The following is a 21,319-nucleotide window of genomic DNA, read 5'->3' on the forward strand; positions in this document are numbered from 1 at the left end:
CTTCATTTTACTCCTTATTTGCTCAGGATTATTTGTTGCTAACTGGCCAAACATATTTTCGCAGTCTTTATCACTTAGATTGCTCTCCAGAACTTGTTGCTTAAAAGAATTTTCTCAGAAATCATCGAGTACAATTTCAGACGATACCTACCACCAGCTTTAAACAGATATTTTCGTCAACAGATCGAGGGCAGATTGCAACCATTTTTGTATGAGTCGAGTACCTCTTTGCGATGAGATTTAAATTTTCTTTGAACACTATGACAATTGTTGTATCGTACGAGTTTGGGTGGGGGGGGGGGGGGTGAAAGGAACCAATTATTCATTTATTCCGGTTAACAATTCACAGTAACTGTTGCTATTGTGCGAGCCTCTACCATCCCGATTAACTATTGCAAGCCTACATCCTTCGGAGTTTCCTTACTGTAGTCATCTTTAGTACAAAACTGGTAATACCTTTGTCTCAGAATGTGTCCTACCAACCGATCTCTTCTTTTGATCGAGCTGCACCATAAATTTCTTGTCTCAGCAATTCTATTCCGTACCTCTTCATTGGTTAAATGATCTACCCACCTAAACTCCGACATATTTCTGTAGCATTACATTCCAAATCTTAAGTTCTTTTTCCATATCAACTGTGCATCGTCTGTGTTACATTTCCATGCACGGCTTCACTCCAGACGGATACCTCCAGGAAAGACATCCTAACACGTAAATCTGGATTCCATATTAAAAAATTTCTCTTCTTGAGAAATGCCAGTCTGCATTATATGTCCTCACTACTTCGGCCATCATCAGTTACTTTGCTGCCCAAATAGCAAAACTCGTCTACAACGTTAAGTGTCTCGTTTCCTAATCTAATTCCCTTAGCATCAATTTATTTAATTCGACTACATTCTATTATGCTTGATTTGTGTTTGTTAACATCCGTTTTATGTCCACCTCCTAAGACAGTGTCAGTTCCGTTCAACTACTCCTCCAAGTCCTTTGCTGTCTCTGACAGAATTACAATGTCAGCTGTAAAACTTCAAGTTTTTATTCCTTCTCCCTGAATTTTAGTTTCTATTCAAAATTTTTCTTTTGTTTCCTTTACTGGTTCCTCAGTGTACAGATTGACTAACATCGGGATAGGCTAAAACCTTATCTCCCTCCCTTCTCAATCACTGCTTCCCTTTCAATCCATTCGACTCTTATAATTATCATCTGGTTTCTGTGCAAGTTGTAAATAGCCCTTCGCTCCCTGTATTTTACCCCTCAAAGAGACTACTCCATTCAACAATATGAAAAGCTTTTACTAAGTCTACAAATGCTATAAATGTATGTTTGCGTTTCCTACATCTGTCTTCTAAGATAAACAGTGGGTTCAGTATTGCCTCGCGTGTTCTTACACTTCTCTGGAATCCAAACTGATCTGCCCTGATGTCGGCTTCAGCTAGTTTTTCCGTTCCTCTACAAAGAATTCGTGTTAGTATTTCGCTACTATGACTTATTAAACTGATAGTTCGGTAATTTTCACACCTGTCAGCAACTGCTTTCTTTGGAACTGAGAATATTACATTGAAGTCTGAGGGTATTTCCGCTGTCTTATACATTTTCCACACCAGATGGATGAATTTTGTCATGGCTTGCTCTCCAAAGGCTATCGGTAGTTCTCACGGAATATCGTCTATTACCGGTGCCTTGTTACGACTAAGATGTTTCAGAGGTCTGTCAGATTCTTGTCGCAATTTCAAATCTCCCATCTCATCTTCCTCTATGTCCTCTTCCTTTCTGTAACACTGTCTTCAAGTTCATCATCCGCTTTGTACTCCATCCCACTTTCAGCTTTCGCTTCTCTACTGGTTTTCCATTTCAACTCTTGATATTCATACAGCTGTTTCTCTTTTCACCAAAGGCTTCTTTAATTTTCCTGTACGCCCTATCTATCATTCCCCTTGTGAAATATGGTTCTAAATACCCAATTTTTGTCCCCTATCCTGCTTGGCTATTACACATTTCCCGTGAATCTCATTTTTGGATCTTTATGTTCCCTTTTGCCCGCTTTATTTGGTGTATTTTTGTATCTTCTAGTTTCATCAGTTAAATTCAGTATCTCCAAGGATTTCTAATTGGCTTTATATTTTTGCCTATCTCAACCTCTGCTACCTTCACTGTTTCATCTCTCACAGCTAACCACTCATCTTCTACTGTACTCCTATCCCTGTTCTAGTAAGCTGTTGCCTAATACTCCCTGTGAGCCTCTCAACAACCTCTGGTTATTTGAGTTTATTCGGGTCCCATTTCCTCAGTTTCCTACCTTTCCAACTACCTACTTCAGTTCCGCTACAAGATAAACTACTTCCAACAGCAACAAAGACGCAGCCACCAACTGTATTTTACATCCTTTCTAACGGTGTTAGGTCGTTTGCAAAAATTTTTAGCTGCACTTGTCTTCAGCTTTAGCTAGCTTTCGGTATCTATAATGATTCGAGCTTCAGTGCTTTCTATTAGCACTTGGAGCTCTGATTCTTCCCCAGCACAGCTACAACAGTATACAATTACAATAGCGATTGCTGCTATGTTAGCCCTCTCTTTCTGTGCACGTTCTGCACAGGTTGAAGCTGAAGCCCTTTCTGCACTTTCCCGAGACTCTCTAACCTAAAAAAAAGAAACAGTCTATACCACACAGCCCCCACTACCCGTGTAGCAACCTCCTGTGTGTACTGAGCACCAGAAAGAATAAGTGGAACGCGAAACGCCGCACTCCCAAGGCGCAAATCGAGAAATCTGCAACCTAGACGGTCGCAGAATCGTCTGAGCCTCTGATTCAGACCCTTCACTCGGCTTTGTACGAAAGGTACTCTAAGGGATCCGTGATCCCACGATCATAGATGCTAGTATCCGACGCCCAGGTCGATAGTAGACAGGAGTCGATTGTCAAGCGCTACAGGAGGCAGTGAGACGAGTGTCGAGTGGGCAGTAGTACTAGAGAGTGTCGAGTGAGCGGTAGTGCTGGAGAGATGGGGCAACAATGGCGGTCGAGTAAATTCACCGGAGTATGACGAGTGAGCGCGTCTCCCCGATCGTCGTGGGGTGGACCCTCATCGATACCCCGATTCGCGAGAGATATGAAACAGAAAGTGACAAGTGCCGAATTACGTGTTTCGCGTCAACAGCGTCGGCCAGCAACAACCATGGATTGCTGTGAGGATTGTTGTGAATGTTAACCATCATCATTGCGCGTGACGAAGTACTGAAAATCAGCAACCAATAAAAAGATATAACCGTAATTAGACGTGTAAGGCGAAGGTAGCAACTGCCTTAGAATTTGTGTGTTCGTAGAAAATACAATACAATTTGTACATCGCAACCTTTGTAGTCCTTAACAATAGACAAACATTCAATCATTCCACTATTCAGTTGCAAAACAGCCGCACTCGGTTGAAATACCCCCGAAACCACAGCAGAAAAACCGATAGCCTTTCATCCATTAAGCACACGGTCATATAATCATAAAAATTAACTGTTTGGCGGCGTCGATAAATTACATAAAACCCAATAAGGAATTAAACGGGGGTGTTTCAGCACGCAGTCTGTTCAGTCGACGATGCTACCAATGGTGAGCTGTGGCTCCTCCCGGTATGCACACAGGATTTTTTCCCCTCCTTCGCAGACACATCCCTAAGCGGCCCCATTATGCGTCATATATTGGAGCTCGTAAGTATCAATAAATCCACCCTCTGTCAGCTCTTGCATCCGAGGTGATTTCTCTGCAACAGGGAAAACGACTGCATGTGGCTCAGGGTCTTCGTCAGCCACAGACAGCACCCGAAACGGGTTTGTCGGATGAATCGGGGAGGCCCTTCTATCGGTTCCCTGGAAAGTCTTTTGCTGCCTGCCACACCATGAAACGTCCTCCTACTCGGCCGCTGGTGAGGAGTCATCCTCAAAGCGGGTGGTACACGAGGGACGTGCTGGATGAACCTTGTATCCCCACGTCCAGCTCCCCACAGCGATGCCCATTGGCAACAGCCTCAATACGAGTGGAGGAACTACAGCACAAATCGTGATTCAAACGTGGAACTCACAAACGAAACGCTTTGCTCTGAAGCGCTCATTATTGGACTAGAGGTGCTGATCAACTAACAACTTATACAGTTTTAACTGACTGCTTCCCCATATTAAAAGCAACGGCCATAACATTAAAAGTTTAGTGTTAAACTCAGAGTAGATTCTGGAAAGAGTACAATGAAGGCCTCTGTGAGGAGGAAGACTAGCTTGATGACGTGATGGAAGGAGAAACAGGACACGTAAGAGATAGTGGACCCAGTACCATAATCAGAATGTAAAAGAGTATTGGAAGACTTAAGAACAAATGAGACCGAAGGGATCGATAACATGCCATGAGAATTTCTAAAATCATTAGGGGAAGTTGCAACAAAATGACTATTCGCGTTAGTGACTAGAATGTATGAGACTGGTGATACACCATCTGAGTTTCGGGAAAACATCATTCACACGATTCCGAAGGTTGCAAGGGTCTACATGTTTGAGTATTATCGCACAATCATCTTAACAGCTCACGCATCCAAGTTACTGACGAGAATAACATACAGAAGAATGGAAAAGAAAACTGAGGATGCGTTAGACGTCGATCAGTATTGCTTAAGTAAAAGCAAAGGCATCAGAGAGGCACTGATATTACGAATGATAATAGGTGCAGGATCTAATAAATCAGGACTTCTTCATAGACTTCGTCGACCTGTAAATAGCGATTGACGAGGTAAAATGATGCAATATGTGCTAAATTCTGGGAAAAACGTGAAAAAGCTACAGGAAAAGTCAGTTGATACACTCTTTGGACCGTTACAATTGTACAAATATTCATGTCGAAATCACAAGAAAGATTAAGAGAGAGACAAGGTATAAGAGGGCACTAAGAGTGCAATAGTACGTCTAAAGGGTGTACAGGCAGATGATGTAATAATCATGGGGGAATGGAGGAGAATGGATAGAAGAAAAAAACGGCATGGAAACTGTCAGAAGGCGCGGGAAAATTCCAGGTCGATCACGGTGAGAAGAAGAATCTGAAATGGGATAACAAATTTTAAGACGATCCCAGGAGCAGAAACAGTTTCGAAGATCCGGTTGAAGCTTAAAAGAATCGTCCAGAAGAATCCATGTGGAAGGAAGTGGTGTCCTGAACTACTGAATGATGACTGCTTTTCTCTAGAGCTGTAGACACTGTGATAATGGATACTACAGTAGCCGGTTAAGTTGAAGAGGAATGGAAATCTCTGAAAAGGGCACTCACAGAAGTCGGGCATTGTAGTAGGTACGAGAAAGGTAACTGCGAAGAAACTTTGGGTAACAGAAGAAATTCTTCAATTGATTGACGAAAGAAGAAAATACAAAGAGACAGGAATACAGAACTACAATGACTTAGGAGTGAAATAAATAGAAAGAGCAGGGAAGGCTAAGCAAAATAACTGCAGAAAAAATGTGAGGAAGTTAAGAAAGAAATGGTCACAGAAGGACTGACTCGGTGTAATGAAAACTCAAAACCACTTTCAATGAATTTTCAAGCAAAAGCATCAACATGAACAGTGCAAGAGGAATATCTCAAACGCAGTGGACAGAGAGGATATTTGGAAAGCGTGCACAGAAGGCATCTACGAGGGGACGTAACTGTCTGATGACTTGATAGAAGAGTGTCGAAGACTTACGGGACCCAGTACTGGAATCAGAATTTAACAGAAATCAGGAAAACTTGAGATCAAGAAATGCGAAAGCCATAGACAACTTTATTTCCGACTTTCTAAAATCGCTGAAGTAGCAACCAAACTATTGTTCAAGTTGGTTTGTAGTAGGTGTCAGACTGGAGATATACCATGAGGCATACACCCAGAAAACAATCCATACAATCCCGAAAATGGCAATGGCAGATAAATGCTAGAATTATCAGCTTAATAACTAATGAATCAAAGTGTATGACAAGAATAACGTACGGATGAGGATCTCTTTGGTGACGACGAGTTTGGCTTTAGAAAAGGTAGAGAAGTCAGAGAGGAAGTTCTGACGTTGCGCATGGTAGTGGAAGCAGGACCTTAAGTAAAATCAAGACACATTAATAGCATGTATTGATCTAGAAAAAGCATTCGATAATTTAAAATGATACAACACATTCGAAAATTTCAAGAAAATAAGGGTAATCTGTAGGATGTGGCGGGAAATATTTAACATTTATAAGAACCAAGAAGGAACAATAAGAATGGAAAACCAAGAACGAAGAGCTCGCATGAAATGGGTGTAAGAAAGAAATGCTGTCTTTCCCTGTTCACTCTTTAAATAGAGGAAGCAATGATGCTATGAAAGATAGTGAGCCGTGTGGCTCGATCAGCGATATTCCCGCCGCCCTTATGGGTCATCTTTCCGGTGGCGTGCGCAGAGCGCGCGGTGGCGCCACCTACCGGGCCAATCGGGGAGCGAGGATTTTGCCTTGGGACGCCTAGCAGTAACGTCGTTTGGGAAGTCTGGCGGATAGTACAGGTGCCGTGCGAGGCAGCAGGAAGAGCACATCTAAAAGGAGCTCTTTCCCCGGGTGACGACGCCCTATCAAATATCGCCGGCGTGGAAGCAGTCACGTTACTGTGAAGCCGTTGATGTATTTCGCTTCCTGCTTGTCTCCTGGCACCGGGATCTGCGGCAGCTGGCTTCGTCGAACAAGCGAGAGGGGGAGGGCCTTGCTTGTGCTGTAAATTGTGGCCGGAATCGACTACTGGGTTCAGTGCTGTTGACTTCATTTTCTCAGCCAGCTGTTGCTGTTCCTACTGAGTCTGTCCTTGAACGTGTTAATTTCAACTTGCTTAGTACGCAATGTTTTAGTGAGAGCAGTATGTGATATGATGATTAACATTTACTAGGGCCTCGAGTGCTCATACATTCTGTCTGTAGATTGCTACAGTCAGTTTTTAACCGCCTTTGAAAACACTTTGGCTGGTCCTTGTCTAAGTGCCCCCTGGTTATTGGATTTATATCACACGACGGAATTAACCTGGCCAATTGCCATAGATATACATGGATAAAATTTGCCCTAGATATATTTTGCTGTGAGTTGCAATAAAATTACTGTTAGGTTTCTATCTGAAGTAATAGTATGTATGAGAGACACGTGTCTAATTCTAAATGGGTAGTTTAATAAATTCTTACGAGTTACTGAGAGGTCAGTTGTTATTGTGCGTTTAAATAGTTTGAAACTGATTCTATTAATGAAAGTACAAGAATTCCTCCAATGACAGTATGTGGATATTGTAATTAATTCTGATTTAATCACAAATTTAAGTGTGGCTATTTGCTGTAAGGCGCTTTGTGTTCTGCGTCGGGGGCGAACTCGATATACCATTAGCCTGCACGGTAGTTACTTGCATTTTGATTTCGTTTTATCGGGCCGTCTGCTGTTTGTCTTGGTAGCGGGTGTGAGGTCCTGGGTTGCGTCCTGCTTGTGCCGTTGTGTATTTTCCGCCCACTTTGCTCGAGCGTGCCGGCTGGCCGAGTATCTAGTTCGCTCGTGGCTTAATGTATAATTGGCCTTATGCACATAAGATAATAGATTTGTACTGCTTAGCTGATGTTCATTAAGTTATTGTGTTTCTAGTTACTTACGGCAGAATCGTCTAGTTCTGGGATTTTTCGTACCTATTCGTGACCGTTGCTGCTTCCGTTTCAGGGTCCATGCCGAGCCTGTGTTGGAAACAGCTGAGTGAGCGGGCGTCCGCTTCTGGGTGTAGTTTGTTGAATCCCACGAGGTTGCTTGGTCACATGAAATTTTACATTTTATATCCTACATTGTAAGGTGCCTGCCATTTAAGTAACGTGGTTGTGTGCCATGGTATCTGATTTGTTGTTGCCTGTACTCTTAATTGCTTTGGGCCGGCCGTGGTGGCCGTGCGGTTCTAGGCGCTGCAGTCCGGAACCGTGGGACTGCTACGGTCTCAGGTTCGAATCCTGCCTCGGGCATGGATGTGTGTGATGTCCTTAGGTTAGTTAGGTTTAAGTAGTTCTAAGTTCTAGGGGACTGACGACCTAAGATGTTAAGTCCCATCGTGCTCAGACCCATTTGAACCATTTTTTTTAATTGCTTTGGTATTACCAATCACTGAAGTAATGAAAGACTACATTTTCTCGTTAAATTTTAGTAAATTGTTCTTCAGACTGATCATAGTGTTTGAGTTAATAATTTTTAACTCATTTCACTAAATGTGTAATAGGCCGTAAGTACCGTGGTTTATGAATCTTCAAATTTTGAAGTAACTAGCTCCAATCTGAATGGTAATTTTAAAGATATATGTTAATTTTAAAATTGTGTTGAAAATTTTATTTGTTACTTGACTTGTTTAAATGTGCCAAATAAATGTTCAGTGCAACTGTCGATGGTGATTGCCTCATGTGTCTCTGGGTCCAGTCCTACCACCCCACAGCCTATTGTGCTGAGCTTGTGTCGTTGTGTAAAAGGTTGAATTCCATGCTGTGCTGACACATCAGATAGGTTCTGAAGTGGAATTAAATTTCAGGGTGAAAGTATATCAACAAGAAAAATCGCTGATGACATTGATAGGCTCAATGAAAATGAGAAAAAATTATGACACCTGTTTAGTGGACTTAGCAGTATGGCACCTGTTGAGTGGAATGAACGCTCTACTGAGGATAGAATATAGGTTGAGTGTCAACCGAAGAAAGACGAAAGTAATAAGAAGTAACAGAAATGAGTAAATTTCCTTTAATTTACGTCTGTGGTCACAAACTCTTTGTTCACAGATTACTAGTTTCGGTCTGCAATGACCATCTTCCGATCTCGGTGCTGATTTACTGCTTCAGTTAAAACAGTCTTTTGACTCTGTCGTAAGCTAGACACTAGTTTCACAAGCCGCTACATGGTCGCGAATAAAACAGTGACCCGAATATAGAATAAATTTCCTTTAATTTACGTCTATGGCCACAAACATTTTGCTGCTTCAGTTTACAGAGCCTTTTGACTCTGTCGTGAGCCAGACATGGCAATAGTTTCACAAGCTGCGACGTTGTCGTGACCATAGACGTAAATTAAAGGAAATTTGTTCTATATACGGGTCACTGTTTTATTCGCGACAATGTCGCAGCCTGTGAAACTAGTTACATGTCTGGCTTACGACAGATTCAAACGTCTCTGTAAACTGAAGCAGCAAATCAGTACCGAGATCTGAAGATGGGCGTTATAGACCGAAACCGGTAATCTGTGAACAAAAGGTTTGTGACCATAGACGTAAATTAAAGGAAATTTATTCTATATACGCGTCACTCCTTTATTCGCGACAATGTCGCAGCTTGCGAAAACAGAAATGAGGTTGGTGATAAAGTTAACATCAAAACTGGGAACCATGAGGTAGACATGGTGACCAAATTCTTTTAGATTAGAGGCAAAATAACGTTTACGTACGAAGCACAGCTAAGGAGGACACTTATGCCACTGATAACAAAGACTGAGCTGACTTTGGGGAAGAAATATCTGAGAACGTGCACTCAGTGTACAGCATACTATGACAGTGAATCATGAGCAGTGAGTAAACTGCACATTGTGATAATCGAAGCTTTTGAAATTTAGCGCAACAGAAGAACACTGAAAATTAGGTAGAGATATAAAAGACAAGGATGTTCTTCCAAATTTCGCGAGGAAATAAATACGTGGGAAACACTGTTACGAAGAAGGAAAACGATGACAGACGCGAGTTAAGACATCAGGGAATACCTTCCATGGCACTAGAGGGAGCTGTAGAGAATAAAAATTGTATAGGAAGCCAGAGACTGTACTATAGCTATAAATAATTGAGTATATTGGATGCAAGTTCTACTATCAGATGAAGAGGTTGACAGAGAAGAGAAATCCGTGGTGGGCAACATCATATCAATCAGAAGACTGCTAGAACGCCTCCACCACCATCCCCCACAAAAAAATTGTGACGACCGATCCATATAAATAAATAGTTTTGCTGCAATGTATCTTGAGCCATCGAAAACGTCACAAAGGCCGTAGCTGGATATTTTTCAGACATTATGGATACCGTGATCGAATATCCCATTAAAAAGAAAATTTTCCAAGGGTTTTTCTTGGAAAGAAGTATGTGAAGGAATTAAGAATTATTTTCACCTAAGATTATAATATGTAGCTGCCAAGCAGAGATATGTGATTCTTGAGTTTCTCCCGGCGTATTTGATAATCAAAATATCCACGGGTGTGCTGCCGGTCTATAGTGTCCAACGGGCACAATATTTCGGCGATCATACATGTCGCCATCATCAGGTGAACTGACGGACTGAGCTCCTGTGAACGTGCCGGCACGGAGATCCGTACGCTATGGCTGCTCAGAGGGAACTGGGTTCGGTCGCGGCGGCGCCCGATTTAAATACCCTCCGCCCGCGGCGCGCTCCCTCCGCCGTTGTCCTCCAAACAACACTCGTGCACTGGTGGGGAGCGCCAAAATGACGTGGTTTGAGGAAGGCCGGCGTGTACCAGATTCCGTGTCAATGTGGCAAGTCGTATATTGGTCAGACGATGCGTACCGTCGAGGGTCATCTACATCTACATCTACATCTACATTTATACTCCGCAAGCCACCAAACGGTGTGTGGCGGAGGGCACTTTACGTGCCACTGTCATTACCTCCCTTTCCTGTTCCAGTCGCGTATGGTTCGCAGGAAGAACAACTGTCTGAAAGCCTCCGTGCGCGCTCTAATCTCTCTAATTTTACATTCGTGATCTCCTCGGGAGGTATAAGTAGGGGGAAGCAATATATTCGATACCTCATCCAGAAACGCACCCTCTCGAAACCTGGCGAGCAAGCTACACCGCGATACAGAGCGCCTCTCTTGCAGAGTCTGCCACTTGAGTTTATTAAACATCTCCGTAACGCTATCACGGTTACCAAATAATCCTATGACGAAACGCGCCGCTCTTCTTTGGATCTTCTCTATCTCCTCCGTCAAACCGATCTGGTACGGATCCCACACTGATGAGCAATACTCACGTATAGGTCGAACGAGTGTTTTGTAAGCCACCTCCTTTGTTGATGGACTACATTTTCTAAGCACTCTCCCAACGAATCTCAACCTGGTACCCGCCTTACCAACAATTAATTTTATATGATCATTCCACTTCAAATCGTTCCGCTCGCATACTCCCAGATATTTTACAGAAGTAACTGCTACCAGTGTTTGTTCCGCTATCATATAATCATACAATAAAGGATCCTTCTTTCTATGTATTCGCAATACATTACATTTGTCTATGTTAAGGGTCAGTTGCCACTCCCTGCACCAAGTGCCTATCCGCTGCAGATCTTCCTGCATTTCGCTACAATTTTCTAATGCTGCAACTTCTCTGTATACTACAGCATCATCCGCGAAAAGCCGCATGGAACTTCCGACACTATCTACTAGGTCACACCAGAGGCACACTCGACTGATGTATCCGAGCAAGTCGGCGGTCGCTGAACATTGTTTGTCGGAAAATCACGCCATGGAGTATGGCCGCACGAGGATTCTGTTACAGACGTCGAGATACTGGGACAGCGTTGTTAGAGAGGCCATCGAAATTCGCACCAATGACGACCTCATAAAGCGTGACTGTGGCTATAATCTTAGCAAGGCTTGGGAACCAGAGATCGGGTTAATCAAGAGTAAATCGATCAAACGTATAGTTGTGACGACCACGGCGGACAGAACCATCACACCGACGTCATCTCAGACGCCGTCGCAATCTGTTCCACCGTGCGACCGCGGCGCGGGTCGCGGACGGCGGAGGGAGCGCGCCGCGGGCGGAGGGTATTTAAATCGGACGCCGCCGCGACCGAACCCAGTTCCCTCTGAGCAGCCATAGCGTACGGATCTCCGTGCCGGCACGTTCGCAGGAGCTCAGTCCGTCAGTTCACCTGATGATGGCGACATGTATGATCGCCGAAATATTGTGCCCATTGGGCACTATAGACCGGCAGCATACCCGTGGATATTTTGATAAGCAGAGATATGTTTACCTTGTACTCGTAATCCCGTCTCTATGGACAGAAACGAACTGGAGGGTGCACAGAATTAGCGGTGTCGCGATTGCTTCCGTTCCCTTTTATTATTTATAGTTTGTATCACTTTCGGAAAAATACGCGGCGACGGAGAGAAAGCTCGTACATACGGCGGTTATCTCTTTGACCGAAAGCAGTTTTATTAGAAAAACAGGATTCCTGGATCCGCATGTTTGCCTTTCATTCGGCCAGTAATTGCCACACGTTCTGGGGACCGTAGTTTTGATCGCTTTTTCGATGCGATTAGCGTCAACAGTGGTGGGATGGAAATTCACCGCGCCGCCCGCTTCCGGGACGTTTGTTTTCGGGACGTGCTGCCCGGAGCCGGGCATGCGCAGTGCGTACCACGCGGAGCTCGGCGGAGCGTCCGTCACTGTCCTGACGCGCCATTTGGTTCGCGCGCGCAATTTGCGAGCGGTCGGCGCGCGGGCGGATATTACAGCAGCACCGCCGCTGCCGGCCTGGCTCCGTGACCGGATGACTCGCTGCCTGACTGACTGGCTGGCTGGCTGGCTGACTGACTGACTGCTGGCGCGTCCGACAGCCACCAGCGCGCGGCCGTCACGGGCCGCCGCCCCAAACAAAAGCGACGCGCAACCAAAAAAGATGGACGGTGCTCGGCGGGACTGCACGGGTGCTTCGGCAGTCAATGTCGCCAGCATAGTGGCGCAGGAACGTTGGCGATTTACGGCGCTACGTGAGACGGCTGACCGTAAAATACCCTCCTGCCGTATTCAGAGGCTACACAAACGTAGAAAGGCTTTGTATCTAATACAGCTGTTCTGAATCTCATCAAAGCTTACCTCATCATATACACGGTGTATCGTAATTAGCAGAGAAATCTAACACGGATGAATATGCGAGGGTAATCCCAAAAGTAAGGTCTCCTATTTTCTTATAAGTACAAAGACCTATTTATTTCTACAATGGTTTACATCAGTTTACAGCTTGAACATTTAGCTATTTTTCGACATAATCACCATTCCTGTCGACGCATTTTTTGTAGATGCTGTGGCAGTTTTTGTATGTCCATGTTATACCAAGTGGCCGCCAAGCTGTTCAGAAAGCTATGAATCTCTTCTTTCAACTCGTCGTCGGAGCTGAATCGTTAGGACCACAATTAAGGCAGAAAGGTACTGTGAGACTCTGAAAAAAACTCAAATCGCAATTCAGAACCGTAGAAGAGGAATGTTGAGCAAGGGCGTACACATTCTCCATGACAACGCTCGCCCACATATCGCTCGGCAAACCGTGGCTCTCCTGCAACAGTTTCAGTGGAACATAATCACCCACCCACCCAGTAGTCCTGACTTGGCGCCCAGTGACTAGGACCTGTTCCTTAGGTTAAAAGAACGATTGGCTGGAAAGCGATTCAGCTCCGACGACGACGTGGAAGAAGAGGTTCATTAGTTTGTGAACAGCACGGCAGCGAGCTGGTATGACATGGGCATACAAAAACTGCCACAGCATCTACAAAACGTCCGGCCCCGGTAGCTGAGTGGTCAGCGTGACAGACTGTCGCTCCTGAAGGTCCCGGGTTCGATTCCCGCCTGGGTCGGAGATTTTCTCCGCTCAGAGACTTGGTGTTGTGCTGTCCTAATCATCATCATTTCATCAACATCGACGCGCAGGTCGCCGAAGTGGCGTCAACTCGAAAGACCTGCACCAGGCGAACGGTCTACCCGACGGGAGGCCCTAGCACACGACATTTCATTTCATTTCAGCTACAAAAAATTCATCGACAGATATGGTGATTATGTCGAAAAGTAGCTAAATGTTCAAGCTGTAAACTGATGTAAACCGTTGTAGAAATAAACAGGTCTATGTACTTACAAAAAAATAGGAGACGTTACTTTTGGGATTACCCTCGCACATGTCAAAGGGGGCATAAAAACACTAGTAAACATGGAAGCTCAAACAAGCCATTCACTAGACATTTGTGTAATCTGTGGCTACGAGCTGTTCCTGACTTCAGTACGAAAAATCGTCGTCGTTGGTTGAAATGTAAGTTATGGTAATGTTTCACGTCGTTCATCGTTTCTGAATGTCCTTCAAATCCTGAAGGAAATAACACCTTTAGCTAACAGTCAACAGTAAATCTGCTGGAGAATTACCTTTTGTGGTTAAAAATGTGTATTGAGACTGAAATTGAGATGGTAAAATTCATAGGATAGTTATATCCACATATACAAATAGCGGTAGCATCGCCTACACAAGGTATAAAATGTCACCGTAGTGGCGGAGCAGTCATTGGTACGTGTGTGATTCGCCTGGCAACGTGTCCGAAGTGATTATGGCCGCACGACGCGAATTGACAGACATTGAACGAGGAATAGTAGCCAGACGCGCTTGGGGCATTCCACTTCGAAAATCGTCGAGAATTCAATATTCCGAGATCCATACTGTAAAGAGTGAGCCAAGAATACCAAATTTCAGACAATACCACAGACAAAGCAGTGACCTTCATGTAACGACCAAGAGCAGTTGTAACACCGAAAATGCAGGATGCGTGGCACCTGCTACCCATATATAGTTTTTTTCTGAATTGTATGTAAATATTTGTAATTTAAATGCTTTCTTTTAATAAGTAAGGACATTGCTTCACTGTATGTGACCATTTTGGTAGAAGTCTGTTGACGTTCCATTGTATTTATCTGTGTTTTACTGTAAAACTTATAAGCTCTGGGAAAAAGCCGAAGGAATTGTTATTTACATCGACTAGCAACGATAATAGCAGTGCTTGTGCGTTGCAAAATCTCTGGGTAGGGAGTTGTTGCGCAGAGAGATCGGAGAGAGGAGAGACGGGTTCCAGCGCTTGTAGTGTGCGGAAGTGTGGTGTTAACGCTCTCGCAGTACAGAATACCATTTTCGGCTGCATCATGTACGCGCGCCGGCCAGATGTATAGTAGCAGGAGTATGGACAGTGGACGGGCGGAAGAGGCTGTATTAATTACGATTGCCCGTTCCTATAATTACCAATGGCTCCACAATATGCTACCGTCTTCAAAAACAGCAGCCGTTCCAGAAACACAGTTTCGTCGTCGGCTCCGAGTTTCGTCGTATGCACAGCACTGAAGTAAGACAGATAATTGGTAAAAAGTATTAACGGCTAACTCAGCAGCACAACTGAATGTGATTTGATTGATAACATTTATTTAAATAATAATCAGTTAAACTCAGGGCGATTGCGTCCTCATTGCCCCCAGACATCGTTACCAAGCAGGATCCTTATTGCTTTTATCCCTAATATGCTAACCGAGCGTCATTAGGAACAAATTGAATGGTTACAACCAGTTTATTAATGAATAATTTCACTTTTAAGAATTTTAGCCTCAGTCTACTTTCAATTAACTGTTGTACAACAGAGGCTTCACTATATGACTAAAGTAAAGCAATTTCATTTTTAACTTTAAGAATCAATCACTGGAAAAATCCAAATCTAAAGAAATGCACAAATTAAGAGTGCAAAAGTTTTATTTATTTTAGATATAGCTTGGTGCCCATGGCTGTTTGGTTTGGTAAGTATTCTAGTATTTAATTCTGTTCAAGTCAGTAAAAAAGGCTCAGTTGTTCGGACCATAATATGAAATCCAATTTGCAAAGTAAAAAGTGCTTGCTTTTTTTCTAAATTCCTTTGATGACTTTATGCTGAGGTCACTGAAAGTCATTGTTCACGTAACGAAGTTCAGTACGAACATAAAGTTTAATTGCATATTTTCAAATCATTAATCGATTGCCTTTTTCAAAATTTAGTGACAAACATAACGTAATAATGAGTTCTCATTTTCTTTATCATTACATACTCAATTAAAATTAGTGTCAAAAAGAAAGAAAGAAAAACGTGAGAACATTTAGATGCCACGTCAGTGTTTAATAATACATGTTTTTCTTTCCCATCATATTGTACAGGATTTTGGATGTAAATTGCCCTAGTGGGCTGGCCACCATTAATTACTTTCTTTTCGTTCATTAGTGTAACTTTTGGATTCATGGTCAGTGGTACCCCTTTCTTGTTTGTGAGTGAATTCACAAAATAACTTTCATTTTCGAAATTATAGCCCTATTCGGTTTAATTACTTATATTTTTAGTAGACTTTCCATCAGAAGGGTCGGTTGTACACTTCCCTCCTACTTATCGGTATCACTTCTTCGGGAAAGAAGGCCTTATACAATTCGAAAAATTCCATTAGGCATACACGCCACCCACGGTCATATGTTATATCTCAAGCAGGATAGGCCAATTAGTAAGAGGGAGGTTACACAGTGGTGTTTGTGTAGAGTTGTCAGTGCAAACAGACAAGCGACAGTGTGTGAAACAAACTTGGGAAAAAACCACAGAAACAATGTGTGACGTACGATGAATGTATCCGTTAGGACACTGCGAGGAAATTTGGCCTTTATGGGCTTTGCAGCAGACGACCAACGGCAGTAGCTTTGCTAACAACACGACGTTGCCAGTAGCGCCTCTCGTGGGCTCATGACCATATTGGTTGGACCATGGACGACTGGAAACCCCTGGATTGGTGATATGAGCAATACGATGGTAGGGTTCCGGTGTGGTGCAGACCCCACGAAGCCATGGACGCACGTTACCAACGAGAAACTCTGGAGGCTGGTGGTGGCTCCATAATGGTGTGGCCTGAGTTTACATGGAATGGACTGGATGCTCTGGTCCTACTGCACCAACCATTGACTGGAGAAGTTCGTGTACAGCCTCTTGGAGACCATCTGTAGATATTCACCGACTTCATGCTAAAAAAAAGCGACGAAACTTTTATGGATGATAATGCGCAATGTCACCGGTCCCCAGTTGCTCACGATTGATTTAATAAACATGAACATTTATGAGACATAATCAAGAGGTGAGTTCGTGCACAAAATCCGACATCGGCTAGACTTTCGCAATCGTAGACGGCTATAGAGTCCACTCCACGTCGACTTGCTGTACTACGACGGGCAAAAGAAGATCCGACACAATATTTGGAAGTATCCCATAACTTCTGTCAGCTCAGTATGTTGCGGTGTTACTAAGTCTTGATGGAAAATGAACATTGCTTTAGTTTCGGTTGAAAATTCCTCGTCCTCTATTACATATTACGTGTATTCAGTAGTCACATGTTGATAAACATCAACATATGGTTTCAAACACCTTCTGACACATTCTTATTATTCCCAAATGAAACAGAATATGACCCTGCCTTATAGCTATCATGGCTTCAGCCGCCGTAATATAAGTAGTGTCAACGTCTAAGTTTTTCTGTAGCTTTGGCACGACTGTTTTCGAAGAATTATCCTGGCAATTGCCAACTCAGATGTATTTCGGAAGCTTGACGTTTGTGGAACTCATTCTGATTGCTAGTTCATTCAACGAACTTCATTAAATGATGGTCCACTTCCAATTATAACATACTGTTGTTAGAAATCGTAGTCTTCTTTATTCCAATGGCAGTGTAGGAATGCATGGTGTTATAAATTCGCGTTGTTGTAAGTCAGCAGTATTACAGAATGGAGTGATACTGTCACATTTTATTTTGGGCCTTTCGTAATCTTTTCATTTCGGATAAACGTTAGATCTAGAATGCCTGTGTTTCTGTAAGATGTATTCTAGAACTTGCACCATGAAACTGTTCCCCTTTGAATACCCCTCCGCTTCATCGTTAATGCTTAATAAAAGGACATATAAACCTGTTCTTTCGTCAGGAAATATATTTCCATAGACATGTCAGCTGATTATTTTTTCCGGGAAAATCCTGATTTCATTCGTGTTTATTTCGATATTTTCACACAGTTTTCGTTCCTCTCTCAAGTGACCAGATGTGTTATTTGTGATGCTAACCCCAAAGAAAAGTCAGCACAGTTCCTATTTACTCAATACGAAGTCTGATGTGTTTCGAATTCCGTTCAAATGGCTCTGAGCACTATGGGACTTAACATTTATGGTCATCAGTCCCCTAGAACTTAGAATTACTTAAATCTAACTAATCTAAGGACATCGAATTCCGTAAATCGTAAGCAAGTTGCCAATATATTTTCACCATTTACGTGTATTCACTTTTAATAATATCCCAATTAATGGCGCAATTAAAAATCGAACATCATATCAGAGGGTTTAGGACAATTTTACTGAAAATCTTAATACGCGGTCGCCAGTACCTGGTCTCATAACTTCCGAAGTTACTCAAGTTCTCTTGCGAGACTTGAAGGACTAGCACTCCCGGAAGAGTGTCAGCGCACACTCCACTGCAGAGTGAGAAGTTCGCTCTGGAAACTTTCCTTCTTTTCTCATGAATTAAATTACGGTGTGTTTCCTCATAACATCTTATCATATTCATATACGGGAGAAGCGGAGATCCACTGAGAAAATCTCGGAAGTTGCTCACAGGTAACATCGGAGTATTTTGTTAAAAGAGACACACGCTCGCCAGTGACATTTGCATTTCTTTTAATTCCTTATCACTTCTTATTTTACTATCTGACCTCTCAAAATATATACACAACAACACAAATGCTGATAGTAAATGCTGTATGCTTTGTTTGGAAACGTACTTCTTCCATTTGCTTGCAGCACTTCCTGCTGCCAACAGTGACGTCCAGCTCACTCTTCACCCTGGAGCTTGTGTTCAGCACGGCACAATTCTTTCTCGGGTTTGTTTCTCCGGCAGTATTAGTCTTACGTTAACAGTGACATGAGTCTCGTGTATAGGTTCAGTGAATGTAATGGCAGAGCGTCACAAAGACACTATTCTCGGCAGATATTCCCCCACAGATGGCAACCACATGACAGTACTTATGTTTCTGAGGTTTGCTGAATTACTTTGTGCTTTGTTGATGTTATTTCACAGAAAAAAGTAACTGCGTAACAAACCGCTACAATGAGCCACCAGCGACCATGAATCCCTTGTATTAAAATACTGTGCAAATATCCCCAAACATGTTCCGAAACTTTGTTGGTGGAGATGGGGTTCATTCTATAGGGCCCTTTGTGATGATGTACTTCTTCATTTTCTCCGGGTGTATTTGTTGATTGAATAGTCTACGGGTGTACTGCCGGTTCATAGTGTCCAAGGGGTACAATGCTTCGGCGATCAAACATGACAACATCGGAAAGAGCGTTGACGAACTGAGCTCTTGAGGGGCGAAGCCGACATACTCGTATATCCCCTCCACTGTCAGCGCCAGAAGACGCGCGTCGGCAATCGCGGAGTCGCGTCGCGTCGCGTCGATGTAGCTGCTGTCTGCTGTCTCCACACTGGTCGCCAGGTCGTTGTAATTGCTGAGCGTCTTCTGAATTAGACTCAGTGCATGTTCCAAAGCCTTGCTGCAATTATAAACTACTGGCCATTAAAATTGCTACACCAGGAAGAAATGCAGGTTATAAACGGGAATTCATTCAACAAATATATTATTCTAGAACTGATATGTGATTACATTTTCACGCAATTTGGGTGTATAGATCCTGAGAAATCAGTACCCAGAACAACCACCAATGGTCGTAATAACAGCCTTTATACGCCTGGGCATTGAGTCAGAGCTTGGATGGCGCGTACAGGTACAGCTGCCTATGCAGCTTCAACACGATACCACAGTTCATCAAGAGTAGTGACTGGTGTATTGTGACGAGCCAGTTCCTCGGCCACCATTGACCAGACGATTTCAGGTGAGAGATCTGGAGAATGTGCTGGCCAGGGCAGCAGTTGAACATTTTCTGTATCCAGAAAGGCCCGTACAGGACCTGCAACTTGCGGTCGTGCATTATCCTTCTGAAATGTAGGGTTTCGCAGGGATCGAATGAAGGGTAGAGCCACGGGTCGTAACCAATGGCACCCCATACCATCACGCCGGCCGATACGCCAGTATGGCGATAAGGAATACACGCTTCCAATGTGCGTTCACCGCGATGTCGCCAGACACCTATGCGACCACCATGATGCTGTAAGCAGAACCTGGATTCATCTGAAAAAATGTCGTTTTGCCAGTCGTGCACCCAGGTTCGTCGTCGAGTACACCATCGCAGGCGCTCCTGTAAGCGTCAAGGGTAACCGCAGCCATGGTCTCCGAGCTGATAGTTCATGCTGCTGCAAACGTCGTCGAACAGTTCGAGCAGATGGTTATTGTCTTGCAAACATCCCCATCTGTTGATTCAGGGATCAAGACGTGGCTGCACGATCCGTTACAGCCATGCAGATAAGATGCCTGTCACCTCGACTGCTAGTGATACGAGGCCGCTGGGATCCAGCACGGCGTTCCGTATTACCCTCCTGAACCCACTGATTCCATATTCTGCTAACAGTCATTGGACCTCGACCACTGCGAGCAGCAGTGGCGCGATACGATAAACCGCAATCGCGATAGGCTACAATCCGACCTTTAACAAAGTCGGAAACGTGATGGTACGCATTTCTTCTCCTTACACGAGGCATCACAACAACGTTTCACCAGGCAAAGACGGTCAACTGCTGTTTTTGTGTGTTAAATCGGTTGGAAACTTTCCTCATGACAGCACGTTGTAGGTGTCGCCAATGTCGCCAACCTTGTGCGAATGCTCTGAAAAGCTAATCATTTGCATATCACAGCATCTCCTTCCTGTTGGTTAAATTTAGCGTCTGTAGCACGTCATCTTCGTGGTGTGGCAATTTTAATGGCCAGTAGTGTAGTAGCAGTTCCGATTGATAAGATTATCCCTGGTACTAATTTAGTTGGTTTCACTTACGACACTGCGGTAGTTGAAAGTTTGCACTAAAATCCTGGAGCGTTCGTATTCCATCGCATTATTCACTGTCAGTGCCAGCCGGTGTGGCCGTGCGGTTAAAGGCGCTTCAGTCTGGAGCCGCGTGACCGCTACGGTCGCAGGTTCGAATCCTGCCTCGGGCATGGATGTGTGTGATGTCCTTAGGTTAGTTAGGTTTAAGTAGTTCTAAGTTCTAGGGGACTTATGACCACAGTGGTTGAGTCCCATAGTGCTCAGAGCCATTTGAACCATTAGCCATTCACTGTCAGTGTTCAATAACCGACTACGTGTTGGGCTGCATTAGTCGAGTGTTCTCGGCATCGTTTTTCGATGGTGCGCACGGTCCGTCCTGTATACACGTCTTGCCACACTGGCTTGGAATCTGTTGTACGTCGGCCTTTCGCAAACCGAGGTCATCTTTGATACGCTCCAGTAATGCCCGGGTTTTATGTAGTTCGGGGGAGGGGAGGGGGGGGGAGAAAAGACTATATTCAAGCGGTGCTCTTTC

The 21,319-nt window shown here is 43.8% G+C and overlaps 1 protein-coding gene across 1 annotated transcript in view; it reads right to left on the bottom strand.

Moving 5' to 3' along the window:
* Nucleotides 1–21,319, bottom strand: part of LOC124613708 — a gene marked incomplete at its 5' end in the record, with an annotated part of 546,162 nt that overhangs the window by 197,163 nt on the left and 327,680 nt on the right. The gene's annotated exons all lie outside the window — the stretch shown is intronic.

This window comes from Schistocerca americana, chromosome 4 (genome assembly GCF_021461395.2).
Source record: "Schistocerca americana isolate TAMUIC-IGC-003095 chromosome 4, iqSchAmer2.1, whole genome shotgun sequence".
Lineage (NCBI taxonomy): Eukaryota > Metazoa > Arthropoda > Insecta > Orthoptera > Acrididae > Schistocerca > Schistocerca americana.